Source organism: Loxodonta africana, unplaced genomic scaffold, assembly GCF_030014295.1.
Source record: "Loxodonta africana isolate mLoxAfr1 unplaced genomic scaffold, mLoxAfr1.hap2 scaffold_394, whole genome shotgun sequence".
In the NCBI taxonomy this organism is placed as follows: domain Eukaryota; kingdom Metazoa; phylum Chordata; class Mammalia; order Proboscidea; family Elephantidae; genus Loxodonta; species Loxodonta africana.
This window is the reverse complement of record NW_026975107.1, coordinates 80,748-105,945: the sequence shown is the minus strand read 5'-3', so window position 1 is coordinate 105,945 and position 25,198 is coordinate 80,748. Positions and strand designations below refer to the sequence as shown.

General features: G+C 43.2%; 1 long non-coding RNA gene across 3 annotated transcripts in view; it reads left to right on the top strand.

Annotated features, from left to right (window-relative positions):
- Positions 1-25,198, top strand: part of LOC135229562 (uncharacterized) — a 97,125-nt gene that overhangs the window by 62,073 nt on the left and 9,854 nt on the right. For all 3 annotated transcript variants that reach the window (XR_010320252.1, XR_010320253.1, XR_010320251.1), the window contains exon 3: positions 9,415-10,820. This is a non-coding gene — a long non-coding RNA (uncharacterized LOC135229562). The remainder of the gene's footprint in view (positions 1-9,414; positions 10,821-25,198) is intronic.

Below are 25,198 nucleotides of genomic sequence, written 5' to 3'. Positions count from 1 at the left end.
ATTTTTAAAAAGTCTTTCTCTTTTATCAATAAAAAGAAAATAAAAACTTCTAAAATTTTTATGGTTGCATATTTTAATTTTAAATATTCGATCCATCTGGAATTTTGTTTTGTGTAAGGTATGAGAAAAAGGATGAAAACATTTTTACAGGTGGTCTGAGTGATTACCAGATTGCTACAAACGCTCCTTTTCCCATGACCCATATCTTCACTGCATTTTCCCGTAGTCCGTACAGAGAAGCCTTTTTACAAAGGGAGGCCACCATTCCCAGCCATTTCATTTTAAGGTTTGTTTTCTGCAATTAAATCCCTTGTGTGTCTTATCTACACACCTTTTCTTTTAAGCTAATACAAATTTTGTGTGAATAGGACCTTGGCGAGTGTAAGATGGGCTTGAATTTCATAACTGGTTCCGTGTGGTGTAGCCCAGCAGACGGACAGACAGAAGCAGGGCCTGCAGAGGCGACAGAAGCTATGAGAACGGGAGCCTCTAGAGATTTGCTGTGGAATTTCACATAAAGCTCTAGACTTTTCTGTGTAAACTTATCATCATATATGGACATCACCTTAGAACAGACAGAGAATAATGCTTTAAAAGTTAGACATTCCTAAGGAAGGTGTTCATTCCTTAGCGGATGCTGAGAAGTGTATGTGTTTTGGTGAAGATATGTACCCATTTCTACTGGGTATGTATCTAGAAGTAGCATTGCTGGGTCCTGGGATATATGTATGTTCACAGCTCTTGTAAATACAGACAAAACATTTTTAAACTGGTTGTATCAAATTACACTTCCAGTAGCAGTAGATTAGAGCTCCATTTACTCCACGTTATACCCAATAGTTGGTATTTTCCATCCTTTCCATTTTAGCCATTCTGGCGTGTAGCGGATAGTATCACATTATGGCTTTTTATTAGAATTTCTCTGATAACCAGTGAAGTTTTGTCACTTTTCATATGTTTCTTGGCCATATAGAAATCTTTTATACAGTGTACAAGTATTCGCTCATTTTTCTATTGAACTGTCCGCTTCCTTTTTCCTTTTTGGATTGTTCTTTATGTATTCCAGAACCAAGTCAGTATTAGGATATATGTATTGCAAATAACTTCTGCTACCACATGAATTCACCCTTGTGGCTTGTCGTGAACTTTCAGATGCAAACACCCGTCTTTTACAAAAACAAGCAAATGTGTAGACATAAAAGTTTATTAGGGGTTACCAGGGGCAGGAGGGAGGAAATAAAGTGGTGTTCCTGCATATGGAGACTGAGTTCTGGTTAACAGTGGTAGGAAAGTCACATTGATTAAGGGCAGGGTTGCACAGCCAATTAATGGTAATTACTGTCAGTTGTTCAGTCACCAAAGGTTGTGTGGTATGTTTACAACAACAACGATGAGCAGCTGCTGGGGCAACATAATAGTACTCAACGGATGAGGCGTATTCTTTTATTATACTTTTCTCTATTTTCTAATTTGTTTTTATAACATGCTACTGTTCAAATTTATAAAATGTTTGCATGATGAAAGTGGATAACAAGGTCTATCCCACCCATTACATCCTTCTAAGGTTTAAATGAGGGACTACATGCCATCAGCAGAGGCTCAGCCTTGGTTGGCACTCGATAAATACTTGATTTCTCCCACTCTTCTGGCTCACTGTCTTCTCCCCTGGTTTATTTGCTCTTCTCTTTCGAGCTGGAAGCATGTGACCAGAGGCTTCCCGACACCATCATTCTGCTTTCCATACCAATGTTATTGTAGTCTTGGGTTCCTGGGCAGCCTCTCCACAGGTTTAATTCTTTCACTTCTGTTCATTTATTGTTTAAATATATTCGTTTAATTTTGTCCTGCTTGTAGAAGTATATTCTAGTCATTGAAAATTTGGAGACTACCCCAACACACATGGGAACACCATGAGTAAGAATAGACTCCACGGCAATGGGTTTTATATGTGTGTCGCACACATTTATGTATATTCACTTAAATATTATATCCTGCTCCTTTCACTCAATATTATATTTCCATGATAAAGTTTTGTTTATTTTACAGACATCAAATTGTTTTATTATATTCTGCTGTGTGCAAGGAGTATATAATTTTAGCAATTTGAGTATAGTTGAAATATTAAATGTGCATGTTTCTAGTAATCTTCAACCTATACTTAAATCTTTTAACAAAAATCTTTGCTATTGAACCTTTTTTTTTATTTGTTATTCAGCATTCTTTAACACTAGGAGATAGTCTCAGGATCAACTCAGATCATATTTTCTCCCTCTTACACACGAAGGCCCTTAAAGTATTCAAAGATTGTCGTTGTTGTTGTTAGGTGCCGTCAGGTCGGTTCTGACTCATAGGGACCCTATGCCCAACAGAACGGAACACTGCCTGGTCCTGGGCCATCCTTACAATCATTGTTATGCTTGAGCTCATTGTTGCAGCCACTGTGTCAATCCCCCTCATTGAGGGTCACCCTCTTTTCCGCTGACCCTGTACTCTGCCAAGCATGATGTCCTTCTCCAGGGACTGATCCCTCCTGACAACATATCCAAAGTATATAAGACGGAGTCTCGCCATCCTTGCCTCTAAGAAGCATTCTGGCCGCACTTTTTCCCAAACAGATTTGTTCATTCTTTTGGCAGTCCATGGTATATTCAATATTCTTCACCAACACCACAATTCAAAGGCGTCAACTCTTCTTCGGTCTTCCTTATTCATTTTCCAGCTTTCACATGTATATGATGTGATTGAAAATAGCATGGCTTGCGTCAGGCGCACCTTAGTCTTCAGGGTGACACCTTTGCTCTTCAACACTTTGAAGAGGTCCTTTGCAGCAGATTTGCCCAATGCAATGTGTCTTTTGATTTCTTGACTGCTGCTTCCATGGCTGTTGATTGTGGATCCAAGTAAAATGAAATCCTTGACAACTTCAATCTTTTCTCCATTTCTCCTTTTGTTGCACATTGGTCCAGTTGTGAGGATTTTTGTTTTCTTTATGTTGCAGTGTAATCCATACTGGAGGCTGTGGTCTTTGATCTTCATTAGTAAGTGCTTCAAGTCCTCTTCACTTTCAGCAAGCAGGGTTGTGTCATCTGCATAATGAAGGTTGTTAATGAGTCTTCCTCCAATCCTGATGCCCCGTTCTTCTTCATATAGTCCAGATTCTCGTATTATTTGTTCAGCATACAGATTAAATAGGTATGGTAAAAGAATACAACCCTGACGCACACCTTTCCTGACTTTAAACCAATCAGTATCCCCTTGTTCTGTCTGAACAACTGCCTCTTAATCTATGTAAAGGTTCCTCATGAGCACAATTAAGTATTCTGGAATTGCCATTCTTCCCAGTGTTATCCATAGTTTGTTATGATCCACACAGTTGAATGCCTTTGCATAGTCAATAAAACACAGGTAAACATCCTTCTGGTAGTCTCTGCTTTCAACCAGGATCCATCCAACATCAGCAAGGATATCCCTGGTTCCACGTCCTCTTCTGAAACTGGCCTGAATTTCTGGCAGTACCCTGTCGATATACTGCTGCAGCCGTTTTTGAAAGATCTACAGCAAAATTTTGCTTGTGTGTGATATTAATCATATGGTTCTATAATTTCCACATTCGTTTGGGTCACCTTTCTTGGGAATAGGCATAAATATGGATCTCTTCCAAAAAATATATATATATATATATTTCTTTTTTTTTTTTTTTCCAGTCAGTTGGCCAGGACGCTGTCTTCCATATTTCCTGGCATAGACGAGTGAGCATCTCCAGTGCTACATCTGTTTGCTGAAACATCTCTATTGATATTCCATCAATTCCTGGAGCCTTGTTTTTCGCCAGTGCCTTCAGAACAGCTTTGACTTTTCTTCCTTCAGTACCATTGGTTCCTGATCATAGGCCACCTCTTGAAATGGTTGAATAGTGACCAATTCTTTTTGGTATAATAATTCTGTGTATTCCTTCCATCTTCTTTTGATGCTTCCTGCGTCGTTTAATATTTTCCCCATGGAATCCTTCACTTTCGCAACTCGAGGCTTGAATTTTTTCTTCAGTTCTTTTAGCTTGAGAAACACCGAGCATGTTCTTCCCTTTTGGTTTTCCATCTCCAGCTCTTTGCACATGTCATTATAATACTTTACTTTGTCTTCTTGAGAGGCCCTTTGAAATCTTCAGTTCTTTTATTTCATCAATTCTTCCTTTTGCTTTAGCTGCTCGAGGTTCGAGAGCAAGTTTCAGAGTCTCCTCTGACACCCATCTTGGTCTTTTCTTTCTTTCCTATCTTTTCAGTGACCTCTTGCTTTCTTCATGGATGATGTCCTTGATGTCATTCAAAAACTTGTCTTGTCTTCGGTCACTAGTGTTCAATGTGTCAAATTTATTCTTGAGATGGTCTTTAAATTCAGGTGGGATATTTTTGCTCTCATGGACTTGCTCTGATTTTCCTCAATTTCAGCTTGAACTTGAATATGAGCAATTGATGGTCTGTTCCACAGTCAGCCCCTGGCCGTTTTGTGACTGATGATATTGAGCTTTTCCATCGTCTCTTTCCACAGATGTAGTCAATTTGATTTCTGTGTGTTCCATCTGGCGAGGTCCATGTGTATAGTCACCGTTTATGCTGGTGAAAGAAGGTATTTGCAATGAAGAAGTCGTTGGTCTTGCAAAATTCTATCATTTGATCTCTGGCATTGTTTCTATCACCAAGGCCGTATTTTCCAACTACTGATCCTTCTTTATTTCCAGCTTTTGCATTCCAATAGCCAGTAATTATCAATGCATCTTGATAGCATGTTCGATCAATTTCGGACTGCAGCAGCTGAAAAAAATCTCCTATTTCTTCATCTTTGGCCCTGGTGGTTGGTGTGTAAATTTGAATAATAGTTGTATTAACTGGTCTTTCTTGTAGGAGTGTGGATATTATCCTATCATTGACAGCATTGTATTTCACGATAGATCTTGAAATGTTCTTTTTGACGATGAATGCAACATCATTCCTCCTCGAGTTGTCATTCCCAGCGTAGAAGACTATATGATTGTCTGATTCAAAATGGCCAGTACCAGCCCATTTCAGCTCACGAATGCCTAGGATATTGATGTTTGTGCATTCCATTTCATTTTTGATGATTTCTAATTTTCCAAGATTCATAATTCGTACATTCCAGGTTCCAATTATTAATGGATGTTTGCAGCTGTTTCTTCTCATTTTGAGAAGTGCCATATCAGCAGATGAAGGTCCTGAAAGCTTTACTCCATCCATGTCATTAAGGTTGACTCTACTTTGAAGAGGCAGCTCTTCCCCAGTCATGTTTTGAGTGCCTTCCAACCTGGGGGGGTCATCTTCCGGCCATATATCAGACAGTGTTCCGTTGCTGTTCGTAAGGTTTTCACTGGCTAATGCTTTCCAGAAGTAGATTTCCGGGTCCTTCTTCCTAGGCTCTCTTGTCTGGAAGCTCAGCTAAAACCTGTCCTCCATGGGTTACCCTGCTGGTATCTGAATACCGGTGGCATAGCTTCCAGCATCACAGCAACCCACAAGCCCCCACAATATGACAAACTGTCAGACACGTGGGGGTAGCAAACTATGATTTCATTCATCATTTTCATTTTTTCATTCAATCAATATCTAGAAAGATTCCATGTGCCAGGAATAGTCTACATCATGTGGACGCAGTGGTGAAAGGTACACATTGTCCCTGCCATTGTGAAGGGGACACCCAGTGCGGGTGGGAGGGGGACTGGTAAAATGCAGTCCAGAGAAAGGACAGACCATGCTCCAGGAACCACACTGGACTTCAGAGAGCTTTGTTGGCTGCCGTTCATCTGTCCGGCTTCTAGATGTCAGAGTGCCCTCAGGCTCAGTGCTTAGTCCTCTCTCTCTATATAGACACCCTCTCTCTAGGATGTCTCAGTGAGTCGGTGGCTGTCTGTAGCTGAGGATGTGATGTTTACACCTCCATCCATTTCAACTCCTCCTGGTTCATGACTTCTATTCAAATGTCAGCGTAACTCTCTGTACCGAGTTCTTCATCTGTAAAATGTGCCTTATAATGATACATTCCTCACATGGGTATCATGCAGAGCAAGTATCTTAAGAAAGGAGAAACCCTCACAAGAGTCCTGGCACCAGTAAGTGTTAGCTGTCAGTATTATTACCTGACATCTCCACGTAGATGTCTAACAGCTATGCCATGTTATCAATGCCATGAAACAATTCTTGGTCCCAACCCCATTCCACCCTTATCGATGAATTTCTCAGGGCTTCAGTGATGGGAATGTGTGCGTTTTCCCACATAATGGACATGGCTAATAAAGGTTGGCCTGGTCCTTCATAATAAGTTGCTCCAAAGTTTATATGGGTGGACTCAGACAAGTGATAGCCAACTAATATAGACAAAAAATAGAACTCTCAGCTGCTCATATTTGTACTCTCAGCCTAGAATATCTGGTGAGGGTACTATATGGACTGAATTGTGTAACCCCAAAGGTACGTTGAAATCCTAACTACTGTACCTATAAATGTGACCTGATTTGGAAATAGGGGATTTTTAAAATTATTTTAATGAGACCATACCAGTGTAGGGTGGGTCCTAAACCTAATCCCTTCTGAGTTACAAAAAGAACAGAATAGACACAGACACAAACAGGGGAAGAGGGACACAGACAAAGGGGAAGATAATCTACAAGGCCAGGAACGCAAAGGGTGGCTGGAAGCTGCTAGAAGCTGAAGTAGACATGAGCCATGCCCTGAATTCCTACTTCTAGCCTCCCGAACTGTGAGAAAATAAATATCTGTTCTTTAAAGCCACCCAATTGTGTTATTTTTTTCTTATGGCAGCCCTAGATGACTAACACATACCCATGGTTATCCATGAAGCCTGGTGTAAAATAGTGTTCTCCCCTCCTTGTCTAGCCCACCCGAATCCTGCTATTTCCTTATCAGTGTCCTCTGCCTTCACTAAGAGCTACAACAGAGTCGGCTTGATGCTGATGCATAGAAATGCAGTTTATTTTTTAGTTTATATTTATGATTGACTAGCATTAATTTCAATGGTTTGTTAATTTTTCTGTGGAGGCATTTCTGTAATCTATGAGTAATAGCAGTTGCAGCTTTTCCTTCTTTTTGTTGTCGCTTTGTTCTAGCTTGGGCCTCCAGTGTTAAATATTTAATATAAATAATGATAGAAAGCATCCTTATTTTTTTAAAGAATTTTTTTGTGTGCTTTAAGTGAAAGTTTTCAAATCAAGTCAGTCTCTCACACAAAAACGCGTATGCACCTTGCTACACACTCCCAATTACTCTCCCCCTAATGAGACAGCCTGCTCTCTCCCTCCACTCTCTCTTTTCGTGTCCTTTTCGCCAGCTTCTAAACCCCCTCCACCCTCTCATATCCCTTCCAGGCAGGAGATGCCAACATAGTCTCAAGTGTCCACCTGATTCAAGAAGCTCACTCCTCACCAGCATCCCTCTCCAACCCATTGTCCAGTCCAATCCATGTCTGAAGAGTTGGCTTCGGGAATGGTTCCTGTCCTGGGGCAACGGAAGGTCTGGGGGTCATGACCACTGGGATCCTTCCAGTCTCAGTAAGACCATTAAGTATGATCTTATGAGAATTTGGGGTCTGCATCCCACTGTTCTCCTGCTCCCTCAGGGTTTCTCTGTTGTGTTCCCTGTCAGGGCAGTCATTGGTTGTAGCCGGGCACCATCTAGTTCTTCTGGTCTCAGGATGATGTAGTAACTGATTCACGTGGCCCTTTCTGTCTCTTGGGCTTGTAATCACCTCGTGTCCTTGGTGTTCTTCATTCTCCTTTGATCCAGGTGGGTTGAGACCAATGGATGAACCTCAGATGGCTGCTTTCTAATGTTTAAGACGCCAGACGCCAGTCTTCAAATTGGGAAAGCATCCTTATTTTAATGCTAATTAATTTTAAAGAGAATGTCCCACATTTCACTATGAACTATCATGCCAGTTGTATTTTTCCAACTTAAGGAACTCCTTTTCTGGTCCATGATTGCTCAGAGTCCTTATCTCTCAGTGTGATTGAATTTTATCAACTGCTTTGTCCCCATCTCTTGAGGTGAGCATGTCTTTTCTTCTTCCATCTATGCTTATGGTGAATTAAATTATTAAATCTTTAATGTTCACTCAAGCTTGCATGCTGACGATAAACCCCCTTGATGATGGCGTATTACCTGGTTTATACTTTGCTGGATTTCCTTTGCCAGTATTTTATGTAGGTTTTTGCATCTCAGTTACTTAGTGTGCTTGCCCTGTAACTCTTCTTCTACGATCCTTGTCTAATTTGGTGTCAATATTAAACTAGCCTTAGGGATGAAGTAGAGGAGCATCTCATCTTTTTCTCTTCTTTTCTGACTTTGCACAAGATTAAAATGCTCTGTTTCTTGCCTGTTTGCTGCAACCTGAATGAAAGTGGTCTCGGCCTCCTATTTTCTTAGGGAGATCTTGAACTACTGACCCATTTTGTGTAGTGATTAAAGGTCTTTTCTGGTGCTACTTAGAAAAATTTCCACTGCATGTTCTAGGCTGCTAGGATTTCATCTTTGAATGTTATGTTGTTATCACTATTTTCAGTCTCATCCACGTCAATTAATCAATCCCAGATTTTCCCTCATTTTTCCAAAGTCAAACTCTACATCTGTTCCTGGTACCAATTCCCTTATCTAAGACTTGTTTGCAAACAAAAATACAACCCAGCATCTTTGAGTCCATGATGTGAGAATACAGTCCCATATAACTTTTTTTGTAACTGTTTTTCTTGTTAAGTGTTTCTCCTCTTTTTTTTTTTTTTTTTTTGTTCATTTCCCACGTATCTAGCAGTTTCAAAGTTGTGCACTTCAGGTTGAGGTCATTAGCTGGATTGACTCCGTGCAGGGCCATGGGGTGCCAGTTGCAAATGGGCATCCAAAGAGCACTCCTCTAGAACTAGGAGGCAGGAGGAGGTGGTTGGGCGGTTGCGGGGGCGGGGGAGGGAACTGGGCAGGGCTGTGTGGAGAGGGGCGCCCAGGGGAGGTGCCAGGTCGGAGGCTGCCCCACCACAATCTCACGTGCATCAGGAAGGAGCTGGCTGCAGGAGCCTTTCGCCAGGCTTTCCCTGAACTCAGACCCGCTAGGCTCACAGGTCCCACCAGAACTAGGGGAAGCCTGAGTCTACCGAGGTCAAGTCCCAGGGTATACCCCTGAGCCCGGTCACAGTGCTTATGCTGGGATAGTAGGGCAGAGGAGGCGTATGGGGACTTGGGTCCAGAGGGTGACCCAGAAAGGGTGGGAGAGTTGTGGTCACCCTAGGACTCTGGCTCTGCACGTGAAGGGCCCCAGGTTGCACTTCCAGGAGGAGAAGGCAAAGCCACAGAGCCCACACTGCTCACACAAACAATCCCCCACCCCCCTCTGCCCTTTCTCCAGGCGGGACGCCCCTCCTGTGCTGTCCTCAGAAGGGCTCTTCAGGGACCACACCCCTAGTTTGCGGAGCAGCAGAGCCTGCCCCAGTCTGGACTAGGGACTTTATTTCTTCCACTCTCACCACTGGCTGAAGGCAGACTCCTGTCTCCACAGACTAAAGAGGAATTATCAAAATGAGCTCAAAACTCTAGATTTGAGTTAAGGATCATAAATTAACACAGAGAAATACAACTTTAACAACAAAGACCTGTTTGGAGCCCCAGTTGGAATTAAAAAAAAAAAAACTTGAACAGAGGGAGTGATAAAGGCTTCCTTCTTTTGCCATCCTCTCTCGGTGGTCCCAAGCTTTCTCATCTCCCACCTCACAAGACTGTATCAACTGCTTTGAGACTTTTAGAATAAAGATCCCCAGGCATATCACTGCTGTTACCCTGTGAGGATTTCCCCAGTGCTGGGTTAGACTAAGACAGAATCCTCCAGAGGCTTCCGGGGTCTGTGTACTGGATGGTCAACACACAGAGCCTCAGAGCCCACTTCATTTTTCCTGCAGTTGGGCATGACCCCAGGGACATGACCCTGAGAGTGCTGACACTTCCTGAAGCCAGTGACCCTCCCCCTGGGCTTCTCTCTGCCTGGGTCTCAGAATCTCTGAGGCCAACTTGTACCCTCGGAAGTGTTTCTGCTGAAGGACACGTAAACAGCACTGTGGGTTTGTGTCCTGCAGTCTGCAAAACTGCCTCCCCTGAGTGGGGTGAGGAGCTACTGGAATACTGAAACATTGAAATCATTAAAACTAGCAGAAGCCACAGCCCATGGTGCTGGGAGAAAACTGGGAAGGACGGAGAGGTGAAGAGGCTATAAAGGCCCAGGTGTGAAGGCGACCATGGGCCAGGATGTCCTGAAGTCGCAAAGCTGACCAATGCTGAGTGCCCTAAAAGCTGCCACTCCTGTGCCCATCTTTTCTTTCAATGGACAAAGTCTTTCCCTGCTCTTATGTGCCTGGGCTGGAAGGGCCTTTGACTTAGAACATGAAGCAGCCTCCAGAGCCTCTTGGGGCAAGTGATGGTCAAGGAGGCTCTGCCTAACCCCACCCTGCTCTTCCCACTTGTCAGAGGACCAGGAATTTCAGTCTTCCAACTCCTGGGCTGATCTAGTGACTCATAACAGGATTTCACTGGAACTGGAAGGTGTTGAAGACAGGAAGTACTCCTGGGTTTCTTCACCCAGCTGAATGCCTAGTTCCTGGTCTTATTACACGGCTTACATTCAGGATAAGAAGAGGCGTTTGGAGCTTTACGCATGACCTCTTAGCAGCGGTTTCTGTTCAGGAGTGAAGAGGTAAAAAGAAAGCAGTGTCTACTAAGTCCTTTTCCAAGAGTCTCAGGAAATTCTCACGAAGACCCTCTCAGGTAAGGACTGACGGGAAATGCCTTGGTTTAATATTAAACTTTGCCCTTGACACATTTTTTTTATGGAGGGCATATACAATATTGTCCGCTCAAGGAAGCACTGTAATTCTTATCTAGAATTTATGTAGAATGAGTATATATAAAACCTAAACTTGGTCCTTAAGCAAGGGGTTACCTCTCAGAGAAGGCCTATGGGAAGGTTTCTACCAAATTCTGTGGTGCTGCCATTGCTCCAAGGAGCCCAGGTGGTGCCAAGTTTGAGCACTCGGCTGTTAACTGAAGGTTAGTTTTTTGAACCCACCGAAAGGCTCTAAGGAGTAAAGACCTGGCGAACTGCTTCCATTAAGATTACAAACCAGGAAACCCTATCGGGGCAGTTATCCTTTTACACTGGGCCGCAATGACTCAGAAACCCACTCGATGGCACCTAGCAATAACAACAGGAAGCTGTTGCCCCCAATGTGCTTGAAGTGCCTCTCTGGGGAAGGCTGGCCTTCACAGCCAGCTCATGGCCACACGGGAACTGAGACTCATGTTTTGTTACCACACCTTAGTTTCAGTTAGTAAATTTATTTTCCAGTTTATTGACGAGACTTGACTACAGACATCTCTCAGGTATTGTCAAAATTAATTCCATTCTCTAGTAATGATTTGCCAGGATGTATTTCCAAGCATTTCCAAGAGACTGGAAAAACTTTCCAAAGAGGCTTGTCCAGCGCCATGTTGTGCAGTAACTACAGTGTTGATGTAGTATATTAACCACATAGTTTCCACGTTTTCTGCTTTCCTTAAATAACAACTGAAATTCCAAGTCTACCACCTGAAGTACTTCCCGTAGTGTTTCACTTAGAAGTCTGGTGGTGATGAATTCTCTCAGTTTTCTTTCCCCTAAGAATGGCATTATTTGAGCTTTACTCCTGAAGGTAATGATACATAGATACATGATACATAGAATTCTGGGTTAATATTTCCATCTTTCAGGGTTGAAAAAATGTTGTTTCACAATCTTTTTTTTTTTTGGCTTCCATGGCTTCTGATAGTGAATACAGAGTCATTCAAATTATTTTTCTCAGGTGAAATGTGTTGTTTTCTCTCTACCTCCTTCCTGAGTATTTTCTTGACCTTTGTTATTCTGCAGTTGATTTATATATATATGTGTGTGTCAACTGTTTTTCCCCTCCCGGGTATGTCTGTAAGTTCAGTACACTGTTTTTTTCTTTTTACATGCTGCTGTTAAAAATATATATATATATATATTAGTAATGTACTTACAAATATACTTGGGATGTGGCATAAGGCCCACTGGCTTGGCAAAAAACCCATAACTCGCAGAATATTTTTGTGCAAATTCGGTTTTGGGGCATGGAATTCTTTAACTTGCTGTGGTTTGCTGAACTTCTTGAATCTGTAAGTTTACGTCTTTCACCACATTTGGAAAGTGTTCAGCCAGTATTTTTTCAAATACTATTTTCTTCACCACACATTTTGTCCACTTCTTCTGGAGTTCCAATAAATAAGCTTTTTGTCTAGTTCTTGAGGCACTGTCCATTTTTTTCCATATTTTCCTCTCAGTTTGCAGAATGGATATTTTCTACTGATCTATTTCAAGTATTTAGTTTTTTTCTCTGTCATCACCATTCTGCTATTGTGAAAATATCAACTGAATTTTTGATTTCTACGATTGTACTTTTAACATGTAAAATTTTCATTTGCAAATAGCACCTATTATCTTTCCATTTATTTAAAAAGTGTCCCTGTTATTTCTTGGATTAGAATAGCATTTTAAAATCTGTTTCTTATGATTTTGAGAGTACAAGTCCTGCTTAAATTTTATGGAGAATTTTTTTGTTTTTAGCAGTCGATTGACCCAGTTATGTTCAGGCTCCAAGTTCTGTCCCATCTTCTGTATTCTATGGTTCAAATGTTAGTTCAATTTTTGAAGGCTTTGCAGCTGTATTAAAGTCTAATCTATGTGAGCGCCACTCAGTATGGAACCTCGATGGCATTCTAACCCATAGTGCGGGTCTTAAAGGATTTGATAATGCTTCTGTGGGTCAGGGCAATGGATACGCTCCTGAGGGGTGAACCAGGAGTTCATAGCAAGTCTGCAGAATCTCTTTCTTGCACAGCCTCCTCTTTCTCTTCTGCTCTCTGAGTTCAGAAGGAGTGCTTTCCTGGCCCACTGGTGGGAATGCTGGAGCTTTAATCTCCTTATTCTGTTGTGCACATCAGTGACTGGTTCTGCCTATGGGGCCAAAGCACTGGACAACCAGCCAAAAGGCTGGCAGTTTGAACCTGTCAAGAAGCGCCTCAGAAGACAAGCCTGGCGATCTGCTTTTGAAAAGTCTCACCCTTTGAGGTAGAATTGACTAGGTGTCAGTTAACAGCAGAGAGAGAGAAAATGTAATGGAGCTTTCTCTACAATATTTGGTTCTTCCATACTCTGGTCAGAGAGAAGGATTCTCCTCTGCCAGAGTTTCAGGTGTCTGCCCACCTGCCCAGCTGCCTGTCTCTCTCCTTTGTGGACCTTCTATCCCATTTATATGAGAGAGGGCTTCTCTCGGGGCTGTTTCTGTCCACAACGGGTGTGCAGCTGTGAGATTTGGGCTCACTTAATTTCAGCCTCTGGAATATTCATACTCTATGTTCTGGCTCCGCCCTGCCCCCATCCACCTTCAACACTTTCCTTTGCAGAGTCCTGAGATAGTGTCCCATGCATTTGTCCAGATACTTAGTTGTCAGATACCAGCATAGCCACCAGGGGGCAGTGCTGTTGTGGTTGAGGAGGGAGGGACTGTACACTGAAGGAGCTGCAAGACCTGGCTGCCTTGTGTGAGCAGGATGGGGGTGTGCTGAGGAGTGGGTGCTGAAGGTGCTGAGTCAAGGGGAGTTTAATATAAAGTTGGGTCAAGGAGTGTTTGTTGACAAGGATTTATTGCCGTAGCAAGGGTTCTGGAAATGGGTTTAATATGCTGTGGGATTGCTTTTGGAAGCTTAGAAAAGGCAATGGCCCACATTCTCTGAAATCGAAATGCCAGACCTGCTGTGTCAGATGTTGGAAGAGGGATTAAAAGCCTCCAATATGTGGGCATGTCTGAGTTAGTCTTCTGTAAGACCATTTCTTGGAGGTCCTGAAGGATACCCATTTCATCAAAAGAATAAGGAATGCGGAGATGAGGGGAGCACCAGCAACATAGAGCTTACCAATATGTATACTTTGTAGGGAGTCCCTGGACGCCACAAACAATTAAGTGCTTGACTATTATCTGAAAGTTTGGCAGTTTGAACGTACTCAGAGGATCCTTGGAAGACATTCCTGGCCATCTGCTACTAAAGGATGAAAGCCTTAAAAGCACTATTGAACAGTTAGTTCTACTATGCCCACATGGGGTGGTCATGAGTCAGAAATGACTTGATGACAACTAACAGCAACAATCGTCTATAGGCTCAGGTTGTTAGTGGGAGCTGGGCTGCCTAGTAGCAATGCAAATCATGGGATCCCAGATCAACAGAGGCCAGGTGGAAGTACTTAACTGTCAGAAACAAGTTGTGTGTGATTACAATAATGGTCAGCAGGTCAGAGTAGTAGTTATCTATTGGGGCATAATAGATTCTCCCCAAACTTAGCAGGTGTGAGATAAATGGAAAATTAATATTCAACTCATTCTGATAAATTTGGAACTAGACAAAAATTTTGGTATCACTCAACATAGTTTTCAGGTGAAGGAATAAACTAGAAAATTTAAATAACTAGTATAAGTATAATAAGAGATTTTTCAAATAATGATGATATAATTGCATACCTGAATAAAAGACAAATACATCAAAATCAATGGTTTCTCTCCAGTATAGACATGAGGGTCTCAAATTGGCAAGGGTGAGAAGGGCAGACCGTTCTCTTTCCCCTACTACTTGACTGGATCAAACTGTGTTCAAAACTGTAAAATATTTAGGAAAACATTGTTTTGACCAAAGCAGCAAAGGACTTCTATGACGAAAACTAATGTACTAAAGTACATAAAATGAAACCTGAATATATGCAAAAAATATGCCATATTTTCAAATGAGAAGTCTTGTCAATTAAATGGAGGTCCCTAAAACTAATAATATAAGTGGAATGTATTTCCAGTCAGAATATTAAGATAGTTGTTTTTGAATTGTATACAGTAATCATATGCTACAAATAGTACAGTAGATAACAGAGGATGTTGCTGGTGTTAGGAGACTTGGAGTCCATTTCTGACTCATAGCGATCCCATTTCACTGCCCCATAGGGTTTTCTAGGCTGTGATCATTATGGGAGCAGAACAACAGGTCTTTCCCCTCAGTGCCCCCTGGTGGGTTCGACCTGCCAAACCTTCTTTGGATTAGCAGATGAGCACTTAATCACTGCAACACTGTGGCTGCTTTAAAAGGTATAGAGAAGAAAAACATGAAAAAGCAGGATACTAACAGGTGTCTACCTCTTCAGGTAACAGAATAAATTGATATTACATAGCATAGAAACTGACAAGTCGACCAATGAAACAAAATCTGCTAAGAAGTCACAATAACCATTGATACAAAGGCGGTATTTTGAGAAAATTATATTTATTTAATAAATGGTGCTGACTCAAGTGATCGTTCTGGGGGACAAAGCTTGCAAAAATGTGATACACAAATGATAGATTTGGAAAATCATGTGAAATGGAGATGACAAGACTTAATAACAATTTCCATTTTACACAGAAGGATAAAAGTTAAGCACTTGAAAAATGATCAGTGAATTCAAACAGATCGTTCACAGCAAATCCACATGCCCAATAAACATAGTCCAAGTTGCTCAAAAACACTGGTAGTTAAGAAAATATCAAAGTCCCAGTGAAACTGGCACAATTTAAAAATCAACACCATCTATGGCTGGTTGGGCTGTGGGGTGAAGGATACCCTGAGACATGGCTGGAGAGGTGCTTTAGGACATCCTCTAGGGGAAAGACATGGCCATGGCTCTGTACTTTTAAAACATACTTCGAGCTGGAAATCTCACTCTATGGAGTCTTTTCCACAGAAGCAGATCCTGTAGTATACAACGGATAGTTATTATTAGTATTGACCAAACACTGACTGTCCATTGATAATTGAATGATATATAACTTATGGTAAAGCTACATCATCAATAAATGAGTTGTAGTAGTTGAGTGGGAAAAATCTCTGTGAAGTATTATTGAAGTATTACTGAAAAAATCAGGGTGCATGCAGAGAAGTGTATATAAAATGAGCACATCTGGGTTAAACAATATCAATTGTTTGAATATGCTTGGATACCTGTTTATGTTTATGAGTGTGTATAAGTCTGTGTGTTTGTTTAAGCAAGGATAAGAGAGACTACCACATTGTTAACCTGAATTACCTTGGATTCACTTGCAGGAAAGAACAGGGGGAGGAGAGCTAGAACACGCAGGAAGAGTGGACTTAAAAAGCATGGATGATAATGTTTCCACTTTAGTAGTGTTATGTATGGAAGAATAAATCTGTCTTAAAGGGAGAAAGCCAGAATATTCCTTAGAAGCAAGGATGGCTTTGGCCATGTTATCAAGAAGGAGGGACCAGTCCCTGGAAAAGGACGTCATGCTTGGTAAAGCAGAGGTCCAGTGAAAAAGAGGACGACCCTCAATGAGATTGATACAGTGGCTGCAACAGTGTGCTCAAATATAGCAAAGATTATTAGGATTGCCCATGACCGGATGGTGTTTTGTTCTGTGGTGCAAAGGGCCACTGTGAGTCAGAACTGACTTGATAGCTTCTGACAACATGTAGAAGTCCAGATAAAGTGTACTGAATTGATATCATCTATTTAAATTATTCATGTAAGTTAAAGACTGAAAAATATAGTGTCAGTGCCATATCTAACGACTTAAAGAGAATCAAGGTAGAATATCAAGTGAAATAAGGGGCGAGAGCAATGTGGGTAGAGTGTGACCAGGCTTCCATAAAAGTAAACACCCCAGCAGATGTACTTGTGTACCTGTGACTGTGTATATGTGACCCTGCAGAGAGGTGTAGGGAAGGATACACGTGTGTCTATTTACATTGCGTACCTTGGGGGAGCAGGACCAAATTACATATGAGGGTGGGACCCTGACATAAATTTTTTTGTCATACAAATCTGTAATCTTGCAAATGTGATAAAAAACAATTTCAGAGCTTTGGAAATTCATAAACATCATAGATATATGTATATTTTAACGTGTTTTGTTAGATATTTAAAATAGGTGACAATTCTCCAGAATGACACACAAAAGATTTGAATCACTGTCAGGAGAGCACACCGCAGAAAGTAATAATCAGATCCAGTGGATTTCTTGTTGTTCTTGGAGCCAGTGAGTTCTTCTGGTTTCTATGACTGGAAATGACCAAAAATAATTTTGGGAAGTCAGTAGAGTTACCCCTCAAAGACGTCTTGCGAGCACACGTCTACAGCTAAATTCAGAAGGCTGGACACCATGTGCAATTCACTAGGTAACTCTTGCGCCTCTAGAAGATTCTCTTTCCCGGATATGCTGCTTCCACCTCCTCCCTGCCTAGCCCCGCTGGATAACCCGCCTTTGTGCATGCTAGGCCCCATTCAGGTCTGAGCCTAGATCATAGAGGACATCAACTGGGAAGGTAGCTTTTAAGAAGAAAGATGTTGATGAAAAGATTTCAGAAAGCAGCACCTCCCCAGCCAGCCTCTCCCCAACCTGGGAATACCAACCCCTCCCACCCTGATACCTCTGAGAATCTCTGATTTTTCGTTTTGGATCCTTAGGAGACTGCAGAATTTACCTGGTCTGAACACCTTGGTTCTTTTCTACCTGTGACCCTCTGCCTCGCAGGAGCTGTCTCTGTCACTCTGAGGAATACACACAGGACAGACTGTGGACGGAGGTGCCCATCCTAGAGGCCCTGCCCTCCATTCCTCTGCCCATGGGGGGTTCCCTGTGATACTTGTGGTCTCATCTCCCAGAGAGATGGATACACCCCTGTCATGTCCAGGGCTTCCCCAGACTTGGGATTTGATGTCGCGACTGAGACTGGGGCTTTGTTGTCCACTGTTGAGTCTGGCCCTGAGTCTGCCCCTTCCCACCATTACCTCTGATCACCTGTGTTCTCGCTGTTCTCCCTGGGTTTGAAGCTTGTCCTCTCTTTTGGTTCTTTCACCTCAGAGGGCCTTTTTCTTCCAGTTCTTTGACCTCGGGACAGGTCAGATTTGACCACAGGAAAACAAAAAAAAAATTAGCAAGTTTGTTTGACATGTCAAGAACCGGAATGTACAGCTTGATTTTAAGGAGAAGAAAAAGTTCCAAAGCTCTACCCCTTCCCCTAGGACATGCTCTACAGGAAATATCCTGCAAGCCCTGGATCAGCTCTTATCCAGAAATGGTTAACACCCAGGGGGATTTTTCTACACCACCTCCCAGTTCACATTCCCCCAATGTGGCAAAAAGGGTGCATCCAAATCATAAACCCAAATTCACCCTAGGAGACCAGAAGACATGGCTGGGGTGAGTTCATTTTCCTTCAACCTGCCCTTCTCTCCTCCTACCAAGCCCTGCTTCTTTCTCTGCCTCTATACTGCTGGGAAGGGCCCCAGAGTTGTTTGTTTAGGGCTTTATGTCCACTGCTCACCTGCAGGCATGTTTCCCAACAGCCTGCCATCTCTCTGATTCCTTCTCCTCCAAAGAACTCAGTGACACCCCCTTCACCATGACACCTCAGCAGGGCCCCCCCAATCCTCCCAAGTCCCACTGAAATCCCATTTCCCTTTCCCTATTTATGTTGCGCTCATCCTTATGGTCCCAAGATCTCACCATCCAGATGAGGCCTGTCCTGTCCTCTCCTGGGCCAGGGGAGCCTCTGAGGGGACCTGGTGTCTGCGGTCAGCTATCTGGGACTTCTTCCATCCAGATCTCCCTTAGGGCTGGAGTTCTCTGTGCACTTGGGTTGGGAGGGTTGGGGTCACAGGGGAAGGAGGGTATGATCTTCCAGGGGAGCTGGGTGAAACGAACCTGAATGGAGGTCTCTACTGAAGGGCCCACGTTTCCAGCCCAAAGGCCCTGCTCCTCCTAGTCCCGGGGCTCTAGCACGTCTTCAGGTGCTTTCCCATCTTGCCTCGGTGGTGCACCTGCTCCTTCTGCAGCCTGGTCTCCTGCCTCTGCAGCCTGTCCAGCTGGTGCCTCAGCCTCTTCAGTTCTTCTCTCTGCTTCTCCAGCTGCTCCTCCAGGCGCCTGCAGACCGCTCTCTTCTCCCTCACCTCCCTCTTCTTGGTGGCCATCAGGCAACGCCTGGCCAGCTGGTGGCAGCGTCTGGGCCTTCGCTGGACTGAGCGTGGCAGCTGCCTCTCCAGCAGCTCTTCAAAGAAGACCCGGCAGCTGAAGCCCTGGCTCACACCATGCTCCGCGTGGGCCACGAGGGCCTCCCGGGACTGGAACACGCGGCAGCAGGCCACGCAGCGGAAGCCGTGCTCACGGGTCACCAGCCACTCCGGGGTGGTTGCGCGGGGTCTCTCCCCATGCTCCTCCCGTTGGTCAGTGGGCTCCTGGGTACAGGTCTGGGGCCCCTCCTGCCAGGGCTCCAGGTTGCTGACCAGGGACTCAGTGTTGGCCAGACTTGGGGCAGAGCCGATGGTGCTCTCCTCAGAGAGCTCGGCCTCAAAGACCTGGGGCATCTTGCCCACGGGGTCAAAGGAGGTTTTGGTCTGCCAGGCGACCGCCACCCCCTTGACCGTGCGCACCTTGGTGAAATATGCGCACCTGACCCATGGCTTTCCTGGGGCAGCCCCGTAGCTGGAGGAGTGAGAGGGCTGCTCGGTGGAAGATGAAGGATAAGAATTCTGAGATTGTTTTGGAATCTTCCTTGGCCTGGAGCTTCGACTTTTTTCTTGGTATGTTGCTGACTGTTGCGCATTTTCCTCTTGGATAGAGACCTCTGAGAATAGAGAGTTAATTTACTTGAGCTTTCAGGGTCCTTATTCTCACCTGTGACCCCAAAGCTTTGGTCATAGGGACCCCTGGAGGCCTTTCCATCACCACATCCTCCACCTCTGCAGACCCCATGGTTTCTTTCTTCTTCCCCAGAGACCCACCACCCTTTGGGGGCACTGCTGTGGAAGACAAAGTCTCCATTGTAAAGTGGCACTGTTTATGATAGTTCATTTTTTAAGAAGTTATTTTTCTTTAATTCCACATTTATTGAATTCCAATGAATTTGTTCCTTTGGAACTTAGAAATGACCTCATTCCCATGAAGCTTCATAATAAATGTGTGACTTGATGTTTTGTATGCGGGTGATATTCTTAGTAAATTTGGAGGGTAAACACTCCAGAGCAATGGTAACCTCTTTTCATCCTCTTTTTACTGAAAGGCTTTTTATAGAGGAGGTATACGTAAAGAGAAGAATGTGTATATTTAGTTATGATTCTTACATGTATACCTCTTCCTTGCACCCCTATTAACCCAGCCACAGTAGAAGATGAAAATTGTTTTTCTCAGAATAGAAGCCCAGTCCTTAGTAGATGAAGTGAGGCAGAAAGAGATGGCCGTATCTGAGAACCTTGATGCGAGAACTTCAGATGGAGAACACACAACCTCCTCTCCTGTGTATGTCTCCGTGGGTTGTCTATGTCAACCTAAAGGTCTGTGTATGCTTCTGAATCTGTGGGAAGGACTGCAGAGTTCAGGATGCAGAAAGAGATGGAGCTAGGTTGGGTGCGTTGAATGGAGGGAAAGCTCGAGAGAGAGACAAGATTCAGAGAGGGAACATGCCAGCAGTTGGTTAGAAGGATACAGAGATCAAGGAGGGAGCAGAAAGCAGGGCTCAGCCACTGAAGGGCAGAATGGGGTAGCAACAAAGAAGACAAGGCGGGGGCACACTAGTCGGAGAAAGAATGGATAACTAAGAATGATAGCAGAAAATGAGTTTAGCTATAGTTGGAATTTTAAAATTCTTTCCTGCTAGACTTGGAAAACATCATGCTAAATGGAATAAGTTAGTATTTGCCCTAAGTATAGGGCAAATACTGTACAATGTGACTTATATGAAATAAGGAAATATATAGAAAGCAAAGATTATTGGTCATTGCCAGTTGTGGGCAGGGGTAAGGGGAAGTTTTTCCACTGGGGCATTGAGGTTATGTTAATGGTTGTAGAAGAGTTTGGAGACGGATATTGAGAATGGTTACATGACTTGAAGAATGTAATGAGTGTCACTGACTCATACATTAGAAATTATTCAATTACAAGAGAAAAAAAGATCTATACTATAGCTGTCTTTACCTAGAAGAATTGTTAAACCCTTAGGTAAAGATGGTCAGGAGACCTTGGAGGAGAAAGGAAATCCCTAGAGCTAGAGGGGCAGGGCCTTCCTGGACCTTCTTCTGCTTGAGTCCAGGCTGAGAACTGTGGCAGCTTACATTGACTGGGAACTCTGAATGAACGTGTGGTACTGTGCTCCATCACACCACCCTCTCCCAAAACCTCCTGATAAATTTGATATTTTGTTTTAATTCGCATGATATATTAATTCAGTCTCCTGAAAAAATTAAGTACAAGTCTTTGTAACCACCCTTCTCCCTGGTTCTATACCCACTGCCCCAGTTGCCCACCTGCGTTCTTTCCACTAACAGAGCAGGAGAGTTCACAAATCTGACTTGTCTGCTACTGTTATGGAAAGCCCCTCAGATGACAGTAGATTTCTATACTTCACTCACATATTTATTCCTTCATTTATTTATTCACAGTATAATTTCTTACTGTTTACTAATTGACAGGAAGTTTTTTCAGGTGAAAGCCTCAGTGATCCCTTGTGGTCCTTGTTTCCGGAGTGAATCAAACCTCTTGCTGCCCAGCACCCATCGCACAGACTGAATTTTTCTCCCACCCTTACCTTGGGCCTTAGAGAAAGGCCTCTTTCTCATGTATTGCTGCTCCATTCTGGCTGGGTGAAGATGAACCACGAAGGATGGTCACCGGCAAGATGTTTCTCCTCCTCCCACGTAGAGATGATGTCCCAAACTCTCACAAGTTGGGGACCTTGATTTAGGCAGAACCGTTTGTAATTTGGTATCCAAAGTCGCTCTCCCACAGGAGACCTCAGACCCACAACCTCTCCAAAGAGCAGTTAGGATCTGAGTGAGCACCAAGGTTTCCAGTAACCCTTGTGTGACATCATCGCTGACATCGCTCAGTTCCAAGGGCCCAGGTTGAATCTAAACAGCGCACTAGGAAAAAACATGGCAACTGTTGTGGGAGAGGATAGGAGGCTGGGAGGAGGGAAATTGTATCTTAAAAATGAATTGAGATGTTCACTTAAAGAAGTCAATATCCAAGAGGAAGGAAACTGTGAGTTGAGGGAATAGAAGAGTATAATGAGTCGCTGTTTCTCCCAAACCTCTTCTCTGGCCCTGCATCAAATCTCTCCAGCTCTAGAAACACAATGTCCACTCTGAACACCTCTCAGGCCTCCTTTGCCACTTAGGCTTCACACAGGCTGTTCCCTCTGACTAGTAGACATACTCTCCCTTCAGTTGACTGGTTCCTCCTCCATGGTACCCAGTCTGTGCTCCTGCTTTATGTATTCAGAGCACCTAGTAATCCTCCATCATAGCACTGAGTCATAGGAGATGCTCATTTTCCAATTTGTGTCTTCCAAATGGGTTGTAAATAACTTGGGAACAAAGATGAGGTCTGCCTCATATTTGGCAGTCCCAGAAAGTGAGACAGAGCCCCACCCATAGGAGATACTCAATGTATATCTATTGATTAGATAAAAGAAGATTCTTCCAAAAGACTCACCCTTCGTAGCCATCCGTGCAGAATGGAGTTTTCGGTCTGTTGCCTGGAGGTACTATCACTCAGTGGTGGTGTCTACGCCACTCTCTCTTGACCTCCTGACTCTAAACCGTGTGAAGCCTCTTGGCCTGTCCACATGCTTCTCCCTTGGAGCCACTCAAAAGGGTAGGATTACATCATCACAGAAAAGCACTGAGACTCCAGACGTCTATGGTCAACCTGCCTGGGAGGCTTAGGAGAGCCCTCGGGGAAAGGTCCACTGTCCTCTGCTTGATCTCCTTTTTTGTCCAGGGGGCAATTAGGAAAGGAACAAGTAAATTGTTGAAACATTTTAAGGCAGGGTTTGGGAAGTTGTGCTTGGTAGGTAGAGGAGAGCCTGAGGATTTGAAGGAAAATGAAAGATGTCAACATGGGAGCAGAGGGCTCGTTTTCTGTGAGTACAGATGGTAGAATGTGGGCAAGTGGTTGGAAATATAAAAAAAAAGAAAATCTCCTAACCATCCACTCGTATTTCAAAATTTAGGTCAAACATCACTTCCTGGTGGGAGCCTTTCCAACCCTACACCTGGTAGAATTTCCCATCCTGCTGCATACTCTATTGTATTTAAGAAATGCTTCTGCCACAACTAGGGACAAACTTGATTGCATTTACATGTTGTGATGGATAGCAAAAATGGCCACATGTTCTAATATGTATGTACCCATACATATTATATGACTTATAGCTCCCTTTCTCAAGAGCAAGATTCTTCCTCCACTCCTTGAATTTGGACTGATCTATGATTGCTTTGGTCTTTGGGACAGTACAAAGACTAATAGAAGCAGAGACCAGATATAATCAGACACATCATGGCGTGCTCTCTTACCAAAAACCAAACCCATCACTCTCAAGTATATTCTAACTCATAGTGACCCTGAAAGACAGAGTAGAACTGCCCCATAGGATTTCCAAGGCTGTCATCTTTACAGAAGGAGAGTGCCATGTCTTTCTTCCACAGAGCAGCTGGTGGGTACAAACTGATTACCTTTCCTTTAGCAACTGAGCCCTTAACCACTGCACCACCAGGGCTCCTCCTTGCCCTCTTGCTGCTCTTCAAACACTGAGAACCCATGGGAACAGCCCAGGCCACCCTAATAAATGACAAGAGATCATTAGAGAGAGAATCCAGCTGAGAAGAATTCAGACCCTCTGCCCTCCCGCTGACATTGTGGCTGATTCCGGATACATGAGGGAGCCCAGCCGAGAGCGGCTGAGTCTGCCCCAGACCAGAAGAACCCCAAACTGCCAACCCGCAAAGCTGTGAGCGAAGTAACTGCTTGTTCTTTTAAGGCACTTCATTTTTGGGTCATTTGTTATACAGCAATTGATAACTGGTTTGTTAACTGGGCTGTTTCTCTCTCGAGACTGCAAGGAATCTTTTCTTAATCATTTCTGTATCAACGGTATCTGGCAGAGGGTTGTTCCTGTAGTCACATAATTTAAAAGTTTCTGTCATTATGTTTTAATTTTGTTTTATAAATAAGATATGGCTGGATTTGCAAGTCTAAGCTGAGTGTACATGTTTTTTCCTAAGGTATTAATCCCTTTTTCTTGCTATTACTCATACATTTAGACATAATTCCCATATTATACTTCATATTCACTGTTCTTTTTTTTGTTATTATTCTGCCTTTCCTGTTTCTTTTTTTATTGGAATGATGAAATTTTCTTTTTCCTTCTAGCTATTTGAAAGCTGTATTTTTAATTCCTGTTCTTTCATAGTAAACATGAGATCTTTGAACATTTTAATATTTGGTATATTGTATCAAGTTCATATCTCAGTTCTCCTCTCAAACAGTAATTTTTTGCTAGCTGCCATTGAGGTGACTCCGACTAATGGTGAACTTAGGTACCACAGAACTAAAGGTTGCCAGGTCCTGTGTCATCCTCACAAGTGCCAGCAATTTAGATTCCATCATTATGGCTAATGTATCAGTCCATCTCACCAAGGGTCTCCTACAGCCTTGTTGGCCTTCTTCTTCACCAACCACGATATCCTCCTCTAGGACTGATTAATCTGTCCTGATGACATGTCCAAAGCAAGTGAATTGGACAGTATTCTCTTGTGATCTGTAAGGTTTGAATTGTCTAATTTTCAGAAATAAATCTCCAGGTCTTTCTTCTTAGTCTGTCTTAGTCTTGAAGCTCCCCTGAAACCTGTCCACCATGGATAACTCTGTTGGTATTTAAAATACTGGTGGCCTAGCTTCCAGCATCATAGCAACGTCCAAACCACCACAGTACAGCAAACTAAGAGACAGGCAGCGAGCTGAACAGGGTATTGTTGTTGTTAGGTGTCATCAGGTCAGTTCTAATTTATCGTGACCCTATATACAGCAGAACAAAACACTGGCCAGTCTTGTGCCATCCTCACACTTGTTATTATGCTAGAGCCCATTGTTGCAGCCACTGTGTCAATCCAACTCACTGAGGGTCTTCCTCTTTTTCACTGTCTACTTTACCAAGCATAATGTCCTTCTCCAGGGCCTGGTCTCCCCTGATAACATGTCCAAAGTATGTGATACAAACAC